Source organism: Pristiophorus japonicus, chromosome 4 (assembly GCF_044704955.1).
Source record: "Pristiophorus japonicus isolate sPriJap1 chromosome 4, sPriJap1.hap1, whole genome shotgun sequence".
In the NCBI taxonomy this organism is placed as follows: Eukaryota; Metazoa; Chordata; class Chondrichthyes; family Pristiophoridae; genus Pristiophorus; species Pristiophorus japonicus.
The window spans coordinates 238,338,643-238,351,720 of NC_091980.1; positions in this window are offsets into that span (position 1 = coordinate 238,338,643).

Sequence of the window (13,078 nt, forward strand, 5' to 3'; positions counted from 1 at the left end):
CTCCTTCGCCCCGACCCCCGACCTCGCCGCTCCTTCACCCTGACTTCGCCGCTCCTTCGCCCCAACCTCCGACCTCTACGCTCCTTCACCCCGAACCCTGACCTCGCCACTCCTTTGTCCCGACTTCGCCATTCCTTCGCCCCGACCTCGCCGCCACTTCGCCCCGACCCCCGACCTCACGGCTCCTTCGCCCCGACCCACGACCTCGCTGCACCTTCGCCCCGACCCCCGACCTCGCCGCTCCTTCGCACCGACCTCGCAGCTCCTTTACCCTGACCCCCGACCTCGCCGCTCATTCGCCCCGAACCCCGACCTCGCCGCTCCTTCGCCCCGACCCCCGACCTCGCCGCTCCTACACCCTGACCCCCGACATCGCCGCTCCTTCACCCCGACCCCCGACCTCGCTGCTCCTTCGCCCCGACCCCCGACCTCGCCGCTCCTTCGCCCCGACCCCTGACCTCGCTGCTCTTTCACCCCGACCCCCGACCTCACCGCTCCTTCGCCCCGACCTCCGACCTCGCCGCTCCTTCACCCCGACCACCGACCTCGCCGCTCCATCGCCCCGACCTCGCCGCTCCTTCGTCCCGACCCCCGACCTCACCGCTCCTTCGCCCTTACCCCCGACCTCGCCGCACCTTCACCCCGACCCCCGACCTCGCCGCTCCGTCGCCCCGACCTCGCCGCTCCTTCGTCCCGACCCCCGACCTCACCGCTCCTTCGCCCCAACCGCCGACCTCGCCGCTCCTTCGCCCCGACCCCCGACCTCGTCGCTCCTTCACCCTGACCTCTCCGCTCCTTTGTCCCGACCTCGCCATTCCTTCGCCCCGACATCGCCGCCCCTTCGCACCGACCCCCGACCTCGCCGCTCCTTCACCCCGACCCCCGACCTCGCCGTTCCTTCGCCCCGACCCCCGACCTCGGCGCTCCTTCGCCCCGACCTCGCCGCTCCTTCGCCCCGACCCCCGACCTCGCCGCTCCTTCGCTACGATCTCGCAGCTCCTTCACCCCGACCCCCGACCTCGCCGCTCCTTCACCCCGACCCCCGACCTCGCCGCTCCTTTGTCCCGACCTCACCGCTCCTTCAACCCGACCCCCGACCTCGCTGCTCCTTCACCCCGACCCCCGACCTCGCTGCTCCTTCGCCCCGACCTCGCCGCTCCTTCACCCCAACCCCCGACCTTGCCGCTCCTTTGCCCCGACCTCACGGCTCCTTCGCCCTGACCCCCGACCTCGCCGCTCCTTCGTCCCGACCCCCGACCTCGTCGCTCCTTCGCTACGATCTCGCAGCTCCTTCACCCCGACCCCCGACCTCGCCGCTCCTTCACCCCGACCCCCGACCTCGCCGCTCCTTTGTCCCGACCTCACCGCTCCTTCAACCCGACCCCCGACCTCGCTGCTCCTTCACCCCGACCCCCGACCTCGCTGCTCCTTCGCCCCGACCCCCGACCTCGCCGCTCCTTCGCCCCGACCACCGACCTCACTGCTCCTTCGCCCCGACCTCGCCGCTCCTTCACCCCAACCCCCGACCTTGCCGCTCCTTTGCCCCGACCTCGCCGCCCCGACCCACGACCTCGCCGCTCCTTCGTCCCGACCCCCGACCTCGTCGCTCCTTCGCCCCGACCCCCGACCTCGCCGCTCCTTCACCCTGACTTCGCCGCTCCTTCGCCCCAACCCCCGACCTCTACGCTCCTTCACCCCGAACCCTGACCTCGCCACTCCTTTGTCCCGACTTCGCCATTCCTTCGCCCCGACCTCGCCGCCACTTCGCCCCGAACCCCGACCTCACGGCTCCTTCGCCCCGACCCACGACCTCGCTGCACCTTCGCCCCGACCCCCGACCTCGCCGCTCCATCGCACCGACCTCGCAGCTCCTTTACCCTGACCCCCGACCTCGCCGCTCATTCGCCCCGAACCCCGACCTCGCCGCTCCTTCGCCCCGACCCCCGACCTCGCCGCTTCTACACCCCGACCCCCGACATCGCCGCTCCTTCACCCTGACCCCCGACCTCGCTGCTCCTTCGCCCCGAACCCCGACCTCGCCGCTCCTTCGCCCCGACCCCCGACCTCGCCGCTCCTACACCCCGACCCCCGACATCGCCGCTCCTTCGCCCTTACCCCCGACCTCGCCGCACCTTCACCCCAACCCCCGACCTCGCCGCTCCTTCGCCCCGACCTCGCCGCTCCTTCGTCCCGACCCCCGACCTCGTCGCTCCTTCGCCCCGACCCCCGACCTCGCGCTCCTTCACCCTGACTTCGCCGCTCCTTCGCCCCAACCCCCGACCTCTACGCTCATTCCCCCGAACCCTGACCTCGCCACTCCTTTGTCCCGACTTCGCCATTCCTTCGCCCCGATCTCGCCGCCACTTCGCCCCGACCCCCGACCTCACGGCTCCTTCGCCCCGACCCACGACCTCGCTGCACCTTCGCCCCGACCCCCGACCTCGCCGCTCCTTCGCACCGACCTCGCAGCTCCTTTACCCTGACCCCCGACCTCGCCGCTCATTCGCCCCGAAACCCGACCTCGCCGCTCCTTCGCCCCGACCCCCGACCTCGCCGCTCCTACACCCCGACCCCCGACATCACCGCTCCTTCACCCCGACCCCCGACCTCGCTGCTCATTCGCCCCGACCCCCGACCTCGCCGCTCCTTCGCCCCGGCCCCTGACCTCGCTGCTCTTTCACCCCGACCCCCGATCTCAACGCTCCTTTGCCCCGACCTCCGACCTCGCCGCTCCTTCGCCCCGAACTTGCCGCTCCTTCGCCCCGACCCTCGACCTCGCCGCTCCTTCGCCCCGACCCCCGACCTCACGGCTCCTTCGCCCCGACCCCCGACCTCGCCGCTCCTTCGCCCCGACCTTGCCGCTCCTTCGCTACGATCTCGCCGCTCCTTCGCCCCGACCCCCGACCTCGCCGCTCCTTCACCCCGACCCCCGTCCTCGCCGCTCCGTCGCCCCGACCTCGCCGCTCCTTCAACCCGACCCCCGACCTCGCCGCTCCTTCAACCCGACCCCCGACCTCGCCGCTCCTTCGCCCCGACCCCCGACCTCACCGCTCCTTCGCCCCGACCCCCGACCTCGCCGCTCCTTCGCCCCGACCCCCGACCTCGCCGCTCCTTCGCGCCGACCTCGCTGCCCCTTCGCCCTGACCCCCGACCTCGCTGCTCCATCCCCCCGACCTCGCCGCTCCTTCGCCCGGACCCCCGACCTCGCCGCTCCATCGCACCGACCTCGCTGCCCCATCGCCCCGACCCCCGACCTCGCTGCCCCTTCGCCCTGACTCCCGACCTCGCTGCCCCTTCGCCCCGACCCCCGACCTCGCTGCTCCTTCACCCCGACCCCCGACCTCGTCGCTCCTTCGCACCGACCTCGCCGCTCCTTCGCCCCGACCACCGACCTCGCCGCTCCTTCGCCACGACCCCCGACCTCACCGCTCCTTTGTCCCGACCCCCGAACTCGCTGCTCCTTCACCCTGACCCCAGACCTCGCTGCTCCTTCGCCCCGACCCCCGACTTCGCCGCTCCTTCGTCCCGACCTCCGACCTAGCCGCACCTTCGTCCCGACCTCGCCGCTCCTTATCCCCGACCCCCGACCTCGCCGCTACTTCACCCCGACCCCCGACCTCGCTGCTCCTTCGCCCCGACCTCGCCGCTCCTTCACCCCAACCCCCGACCTTGCCGCTCCTTTGCCCCGACCTCACGGCTCCTTCGCCCCGACCCCCGACCTCGCCGCTCCTTCGTCCCGACCACCGACCTCGTCGCTCCTTCGCCCCGACCCCCGACCTCGCCGCTCCTTCACCCTGACTTCGCCGCTCCTTCGCCCCAACCCCCGACCTCTACGCTCATTCACCCCGAACCCTGACCTCGCCACTCCTTTGTCCCGACTTCGCCATTCCTTCGCCCCGATCTCGCCGCCACTTCGCCCCGACCCCCGACCTCACGGCTCCTTCGACCCGACCCACGACCTCGCTGCACCTTCGCCCCGACCCCCGACCTCGCCGCTCCTTCGCACCGACCTCGTAGCTCCTTTACCCTGACCCCCGACCCCGCCGCTCATTCGCCCCGAACCCCGACCTCGCCGCTCCTTCGCCCCGACCCCCGACCTCGCCGCTCCTACACCCCGACCCCCGACATCACCGCTCCTTCACCCCGACCCCCGACCTCGCTGCTCCTTCGCCCCGACCCCCGACCTCGCCGCTCCTTCGCCCCGGCCCCTGACCTCGCTGCTCTTTCACCCCGACCCCCGACCTCACCGCTCCTTCGCCCCGACCTCCGACCTCGCCGCTCCTTCGCCCCGAACTTGCCGCTCCTTCGCCCCGACCCTCGACCTCGCTGCTCCTTCGCCCCGACCCCCGACCTCACGGCTCCTTCGCCCCGACCCCCGACCTCGCCGCTCCTTCGCCCCGACCTCGCCGCTCCTTCGCTACGATCTCGCCGCTCCTTCGCACCGACCCCCGACCTTGCCGCTCCTTCACCCCGACCCCCGTCCTCGCCGCTCCGTCGCCCCGACCTCGCCGCTCCTTCAACCCGACCCCTGACCTCGCCGCTCCTTCAACCCGACCCCCGACCTCGCCGCTCCTTCGCCCCGACCCCCGACCTCACCGCTCCTTCGCCCCGACCCCCGACCTCGCCGCTCCTTCGCCCCGACCCCCGACCTCGCCGCTCCTTCGCGCCGACCTCGCTGCCCCTTCGCCCTGACCCCCGACCTCGCTGCTCCATCCCCCCGACCTCGCCGCTCCTTCGCCCGGACCCCCGACCTCGCCGCTCCATCGCACCGACCTCGCTGCCCCATCGCCCCGACCCCCGACCTCGCTGCCCCTTCGCCCTGACCCCCGACCTCACGGCTCCTTCGCCCCGACCCCCGACCTCGCCGCTCCTTCGCCCCGACCCCCGACCTCGCCGCTCCTTCGCACCGAACCCCGACCTCGCCGCTCCTTCGCCCCGACATCACCGCTCCTTCACTCCTTCTCCCCGACCTCCGACCTCGCCGCTCCTTCACCCCGACCCCTGACCTCGCCGCTCCTTCTCCCCGACCCCCGACCTCGCCGCTCCTTCGCCCCGACCCCCGACCTCGCTGCTCCTTCGCCCCGACCTCGCCGCTCCTCCACCCCAACCCCCGACCTCGCCGCTCCGTCGCCCCGACCCCCGACCTCACGGCTCCTTCGCCCCGACGCCCGACCTCGCCGCTCCTTCGCCCCGACCCCCGACCTCGCCGCTCCTTCGCCCCGACCCCCGACCTCGCCGCTCCTTCGCCCCGACCCCCGACCGCGCCGCTCCTTCACCCTGACCTCGCCGCTCCTTCGCCCCAACCCCCGACCTCGCCGCTCCTTCACCCCGACCCCTGACCTCGCCGCTCCTTTGTCCCGACCTCGCTATTCCTTCGCCCCGACCTCGCAGCCACTTCGCCCCGACCCCCGACCTCACCGCTCCTTCACCCCGACACCCGACCTCGCTGCTCCTTCGCCGCGACTCCCGAACTCGCCGCTCCTTCGCACCGACCCCCGACCTCGCTGCTTCTTCGCTCCGACCTCGCCGCTCCTTCACCCCGACCCCCGACCTCACCGCTCCTTCACCCCGACACCCGACCTCGCTGCTCCTTCGCCCCGACTCCCGAACTCGCCGCTCCTTCACCCCGATCCCCGACCTCGCCATTCCTTCGCCCTGACCCCGCCCTCGCCGCTCCTTCGCTACGATCTCGCTGCTCCTTCACCCCGACCACCGACCTCGCCGCTCCTTCACCCCGACTCCCGACCTCGCCGCTCCTTCGCCCCGACCTCGCCGCTCCTTCAACCCAATCCCCGACCTCGTCGCTCCTTTGCCCCGACCCCCGACCTCGCCGCTCCTTCGCCACGACCCCCGACCTCGCCGCTCCTTTGTCCCGTCCCCCGAACTCGCTGCTCCTTCGCCCTGACCCCAGACCTCGCTGCTCCTTCGCCCCGACCCCCGACCTCGCCGCTCCTTCGTCCCGACCTCCAACCTAGCCGCTCCTTCACACCGACCCTTGACCTCGCCGCTGCTTCGTCCCGACCCCCGACCTCGCCGCTCCTTCACCCCAACCCCCAACCTCGCCGCTCCTTTGCCCCAACCCCCGACCTCGCCGCTCCTTATCCCTGACCCCCGACCTCGCCGCTCCTTCACCCCGACCTCGCCGCTCCTTCACCCCGACCCTCGACCTCGCCGCTCCTTTGTCCCGGCCTCGCTGCTCCTTCGCCCCGACCTCGCCGCTCCTTCACCCCGACCACCGACCTCGCCGCTCCATCGCCCCGACCTCGCTGCTCCTTCGCCCTTACCCCCGACCTCGCCGCACCTTCACCCCGACCCCCGACCTCGCCGCTCCGTCGCCCCGACCTCGCGGCTCCTTCGTCCCGACCCCCGACCTCACCGCTCCTTCGCCCCGACCCCCGACCTCGCCGCTCCTTCGCCCCGACCCCCGACCTCGCCGCTCCTTCACCCTGACCTCTCCGCTCCTTTGTCCCGACCTCGCCATTCCTTCGCCCCGACATCGCCGCCCCTTCGCACCGACCCCCGACCTCGCCGCTCCTTCACCCCGACCCCCGACCTCGCCGTTCCTTCGCCCCGACCCCCGACCGCGCCGCTCCTTCGCCCCGACCTCGTCGCTCCTTCGCCCCGACCCCCGACCTCGCCGCTCCTTCGCTACGATCTCGCTGCTCCTTCACCCCGACCCCCGACCTCGCCGCTCCTTCACCCCGACCCCCGACCTCGCCGCTCCTTTGTCCCGACCTCACCGCTCCTTCAACCCGACCCCCGACCTCGCTGCTCCTTCACCCCGACCCCCGACCTCGCTGCTCCTTCGCCCCGACCCCCGACCTCGCCGCTCCTTCGCCCCGACCACCGACCTCGCTGCTCCTTCGCCCCGACCTCGCCGCTCCTTCACCCCAACCCCCGACCTCGCCGCTCCTTTGCCCCGACCTCACGGCTCCTTCGCCCCGACCCCCGACCTCGCCGCTCCTTCGTCCCGACCCCCGACCTCGTCGCTCCTTCGCCCCGACCCCCGACCTCGCCGCTCCTTCACCCTGACTTCGCCGCTCCTTCGCCCCAACCCCCGACCTCTACGCTCCTTCACCCCGAACCCTGACCTCGCCGCTCCTTTGTCCCGACTTCGCCATTCCTTCGCCCCGACCTCGCCGCCACTTCGCCCCGACCCCCGACCTCACGGCTCCTTCGCCCCGACCCCCGACCTCGCCGCTCCTTCGTCCCGACCCCCGACCTCGTCGCTCCTTCGCCCCGACCCCGGACCTCGCCGCTCCTTCACCCTGACTTCGCCGCTCCTTCGCCCCAACCCCCGACCTCTACGCTCCTTCACCCCGAACCCTGACCTCGCCGCTCCTTTGTCCCGACTTCGCCATTCCTTCGCCCCGACCTCGCCGCCACTTCGCCCCGACCCCCGACCTCACGGCTCCTTCGCCCCGACCCCCGACCTCGCCGCTCCTTCGCCCCGACCCCTGACCTCGCCGCTCCTATACCCCGACCCCCGACATCGCCGCTCCTTCGCCCCGACCCCTGACCTCGCCGCTCCTACACCCCGACCCCCGACATCGCTGCTCCTTCGCCCCGACCCCCGACCTCTCCGCTCCTTTGCCCCGACCTCGCCGCTCCTTCACCCCAATCCCCGACCTCGCCGCTCCGTCGCCCCGACCCCCGACCTCACGGCTCCTTCGCCCCGACCCCCGACCTCGCCGCTCCTTCGCACCGAACCCCGACCTCGCCGCTCCTTCGCCCCGACATCACCGCTCCTTCACTCCGATTCCCGACCTCGCCATTCCATCGCCCTGACCCCCGACCTCGCCGCTCCTTCGCACCGAACCCCGACCTCGCCGTTCCTTTGCCCCGCCTCGCCGCTCCTTCGCCCCGACCCCTGACCTCGCCGCTCCTTCACCCCGACCCCCGACCTCGCTGCTCCTTCGCCCCGACCCCTGACCTCGCCGCTCTTTTGCCCCGACCTCGCCACTCCTTCGCCCCGACCCCCGATCTCACCGCTCCTTTGCCCCGACCCCCGACCTCGCCGCTCATTCACCCCGACCCCCGACCTCACCGCTCCTTTCTCCCGACCTCGGCACTCCTTCACCCCGACCGCCGACCTCGCCGCTCCTTCGCACCGACCTCGCAGGTCCTTTACCCCGACCCCCGACCTCGCCGCTCCTTCGCCCCGACCCCCGATCTCGCCGCTCCTTCAGCCCGACCCCCGACCTCGCTGCTCCTTCGCCCCGACCTCACCGCTCCTCCACCCCAACCCCCGAACTCGCCGCTCCGTCGCACCGACCCCTGACCTCACGGCTCCTTCGCCCCGACCCCCGACCTCGCCGCTCCTTCGCCCCGACTCCCGACCTCGCCGCTCCTTCGCCCCGACCCGTGACCTCGCCGCTCCTTCGCCCCGACATCACCGCTCCTTCACTCCGATCCCCGACCTCGCCATTCCTTCGCCCTAACCCCCGACCTCGCCGCTCCTTCGCGCTGACCCCCATCCTCGCGCTCCTTCGCCCCGACCACCGACCTCGCCGTTCCTTTGCCCCACCTCGCCGCTCCTTTGCCCCGACCCCTGACCTCGCCGCTCCTTCATCCCGACCCCCGACCTCGCTGCTCCTTCGCCCCGACCCCCGACCTCGCCGCTCTTTTGCCCCGACCTCGCCACTCCTTCGCCCCGACCCCCGACCTCACCGCTCCTTTGCCCCGACCCCCGACCTCGCCGCTCCTTCACCCCGACCCCCGACCTCGCCGCTCCTTTCTCCCGACCTCGGCACTCCTTCACCCCGACCCCCGACCTCGCCGCTCCTTCGCACCGACCTCGCAGGTCCTTTACCCCGACCCCCGACCTCGCCGCTCATTCGCCCCGAACCCCGACCTCGCCGCTCCTTCGCCCCGACCCCCGACCTCGCCGCTCCTACACCTCGACCCCAGACATCGCCGCTCCTTCGCCCCGACCCCCGACCTCGCTGCTCCTTCGTCCCGACCCCCGACCTCGCCGCTCCTTCACCCCGACCCTCGACCTCGCTGCTCCTTCACCCCGACCCCCGACCTCGCCGCTCCTTCGCCCCGACCCCCGACCTCGCCGCTCCTTCGCCCCGACCCCCGACTTCGCCGCTCCTTCGCCCCGACCCCCGACCTCGCCGCTCCTTCACCCTGACCTCGCCGCTCCTTCGCCCCAACCCCCGACCTCGCCGCTCCTTCACCCCGACCCCTGACCTCGCCGCTCCTTTGTCCCGACCTCGCCATTCCTTCGCCCCGACCTCGCCGCCACTTCGCTCCGACCCCCGACCTCACCGCTCCTTCACCCCGACCCCCGACCTCACCGCTCCTTCGCCCCGACTCCCGACCTCGCCGCTCCTTCGCCCCGACCCCCGACCTCGCCGCTCCTTCGCCCCGACTCCCGACCTCGCCGCTCCTTCGCCCCGACCCCCGACCTCGCCGCTCCTTCGCCCCGACCCCCGACCTCGCCGCCACTGCGCTCCGACCCCCGACCTCACCGCTCCTTCACCCCGACACCCGAACTCGCCGCTCCTTCGCCCCGACCCCCGACCTCGCTGCTCCTTCGCCCCGACCTCGCCGCTCCTTCACCCCGACCCCCAACCTCACCGCTCCTTCACCCCGACCCCCGACCTCGCTGCTCCTTCGCCCCGACCCCCGACCTCGCCGCTCCTTCGCCCCGACCACCGACCTCGCTGCTCCTTCGCCCCGACCTCGCCGCTCCTTCACCCCAACCCCCGACCTCGCCGCTCCTTTGCCCCGACCTCACGGCTCCTTTGCCCCGACCCCCGACCTCGCCGCTCCTTCGTCCCGACCCCCGACCTCGTCGCTCCTTCGCCCCGACCCCCGACCTCGCCGCTCCTTCACCCTGACTTCGCCGCTCCTTCGCCCCAACCCCCGACCTCTACGCTCCTTCACCCCGAACCCTGACCTCGCCGCTCCTTTGTCCCGACTTCGCCATTCCTTCGCCCCGACCTCGCCGCCACTTCGCCCCGACCCCCGACCTCACGGCTCCTTCGCCCCGACCCCCGACCTCGCCGCTCCTTCGCCCCGACCCCTGACCTCGCCGCTCCTATACCCCGACCCCCGACATCGCCGCTCCTTCGCCCCGACCCCTGACCTCGCCGCTCCTACACCCCGACCCCCGACATCGCTGCTCTTTCGCCCCGACCCCCGACCTCTCCGCTCCTTTGCCCCGACCTCGCCGCTCCTTCACCCCAATCCCCGACCTCGCCGCTCCGTCGCCCCGACCCCCGACCTCACGGCTCCTTCGCCCCGACCCCCGACCTCGCCGCTCCTTCGCCCCGACCCCCGACCTCGCCGCTCCTTCGCACCGAACCCCGACCTCGCCGCTCCTTCGCCCCGACATCACCGCTCCTTCACTCCTTCTCCCCGACCTCCGACCTCGCCGCTCCTTCACCCCGACCCCTGACCTCGCCGCTCCTTCTCCCCGACCCCCGACCTCGCCGCTCCTTCGCCCCGACCCCCGACCTCGCTGCTCCTTCGCCCCGACCTCGCCGCTCCTCCACCCCAACCCCCGACCTCGCCGCTCCGTCGCCCCGACCCCCGACCTCACGGCTCCTTCGCCCCGACGCCCGACCTCGCCGCTCCTTCGCCCCGACCCCCGACCTCGCCGCTCCTTCGCCCCGACCCCCGACCTCGCCGCTCCTTCGCCCCGACCCCCGACCGCGCCGCTCCTTCACCCTGACCTCGCCGCTCCTTCGCCCCAACCCCCGACCTCGCCGCTCCTTCACCCCGACCCCTGACCTCGCCGCTCCTTTGTCCCGACCTCGCTATTCCTTCGCCCCGACCTCGCAGCCACTTCGCCCCGACCCCCGACCTCACCGCTCCTTCACCCCGACACCCGACCTCGCTGCTCCTTCGCCGCGACTCCCGAACTCGCCGCTCCTTCGCACCGACCCCCGACCTCGCTGCTCCTTCGCCCCGACCTCGCCGCTCCTTCACCCCGACCCCGACCTCACCGCTCCTTCACCCCGACACCCGACCTCGCTGCTCCTTCGCCCCGACTCCCGAACTCGCCGCTCCTTCACCCCGATCCCCGACCTCGCCATTCCTTCGCCCTGACCCCGCCCTCGCCGCTCCTTCGCTACGATCTCGCTGCTCCTTCACCCCGACCACCGACCTCGCCGCTCCTTCACCCCGACTCCCGACCTCGCCGCTCCTTCGCCCCGACCTCGCCGCTCCTTCAACCCAATCCCCGACCTCGTCGCTCCTTTGCCCCGACCCCCGACCTCGCCGCTCCTTCGCCACGACCCCCGACCTCGCCGCTCCTTTGTCCCGTCCCCCGAACTCGCTGCTCCTTCGCCCTGACCCCAGACCTCGCTGCTCCTTCGCCCCGACCCCCGACCTCGCCGCTCCTTCGTCCCGACCTCCAACCTAGCCGCTCCTTCACACCGACCCTTGACCTCGCCGCTGCGTCGTCCCGACCCCCGACCTCGCCGCTCCTTCACCCCAACCCCCAACCTCGCCGCTCCTTTGCCCCAACCCCCGACCTCGCCGCTCCTTATCCCCGACCCCCGACCTCGCCGCTCCTTCACCCCGACCTCGCCGCTCCTTCACCCCGACCCTCGACCTCGCCGCTCCTTTGTCCCGGCCTCGCTGCTCCTTCGCCCCGACCTCGCCGCTCCTTCACCCCGACCACCGACCTCGCCGCTCCATCGCCCCGACCTCGCTGCTCCTTCGCCCTTACCCCCGACCTCGCCGCACCTTCACCCCGACCCCCGACCTCGCCGCTCCGTCGCCCCGACCTCGCGGCTCCTTCGTCCCGACCCCCGACCTCACCGCTCCTTCGCCCCGACCCCCGACCTCGCCGCTCCTTCGCCCCGACCCCCGACCTCGCCGCTCCTTCACCCTGACCTCTCCGCTCCTTTGTCCCGACCTCGCCATTCCTTCGCCCCGACATCGCCGCCCCTTCGCACCGACCCCCGACCTCGCCGCTCCTTCACCCCGACCCCCGACCTCGCCGTTCCTTCGCCCCGACCCCCGACCGCGCCGCTCCTTCGCCCCGACCTCGTCGCTCCTTCGCCCCGACCCCCGACCTCGCCGCTCCTTCGCTACGATCTCGCTGCTCCTTCACCCCGACCCCCGACCTCGCCGCTCCTTCACCCCGACCCCCGACCTCGCCGCTCCTTTGTCCCGACCTCACCGCTCCTTCAACCCGACCCCCGACCTCGCTGCTCCTTCACCCCGACCCCCGACCTCGCTGCTCCTTCGCCCCGACCCCCGACCTCGCCGCTCCTTCGCCCCGACCACCGACCTCGCTGCTCCTTCGCCCCGACCTCGCCGCTCCTTCACCCCAACCCCCGACCTCGCCGCTCCTTTGCCCCGACCTCACGGCTCCTTCGCCCCGACCCCCGACCTCGCCGCTCCTTCGTCCCGACCCCCGACCTCGTCGCTCCTTCGCCCCGACCCCCGACCTCGCCGCTCCTTCACCCTGACTTCGCCGCTCCTTCGCCCCAACCCCCGACCTCTACGCTCCTTCACCCCGAACCCTGACCTCGCCGCTCCTTTGTCCCGACTTCGCCATTCCTTCGCCCCGACCTCGCCGCCACTTCGCCCCGACCCCCGACCTCACGGCTCCTTCGCCCCGACCCCCGACCTCGCCGCTCCTTCGTCCCGACCCCCGACCTCGTCGCTCCTTCGCCCCGACCCCGGACCTCGCCGCTCCTTCACCCTGACTTCGCCGCTCCTTCGCCCCAACCCCCGACCTCTACGCTCCTTCACCCCGAACCCTGACCTCGCCGCTCCTTTGTCCCGACTTCGCCATTCCTTCGCCCCGACCTCGCCGCCACTTCGCCCCGACCCCCGACCTCACGGCTCCTTCGCCCCGACCCCCGACCTCGCCGCTCCTTCGCCCCGACCCCTGACCTCGCCGCTCCTATACCCCGACCCCCGACATCGCCGCTCCTTCGCCCCGACCCCTGACCTCGCCGCTCCTACACCCCGACCCCCGACATCGCTGCTCCTTCGCCCCGACCCCCGACCTCTCCGCTCCTTTGCCTCGACCTCGCCGCTCCTTCACCCCAATCCCCGACCTCGCCGCTCCGTCGCCCCGACCCCCGACCTCACGGCTCCTTCGCCC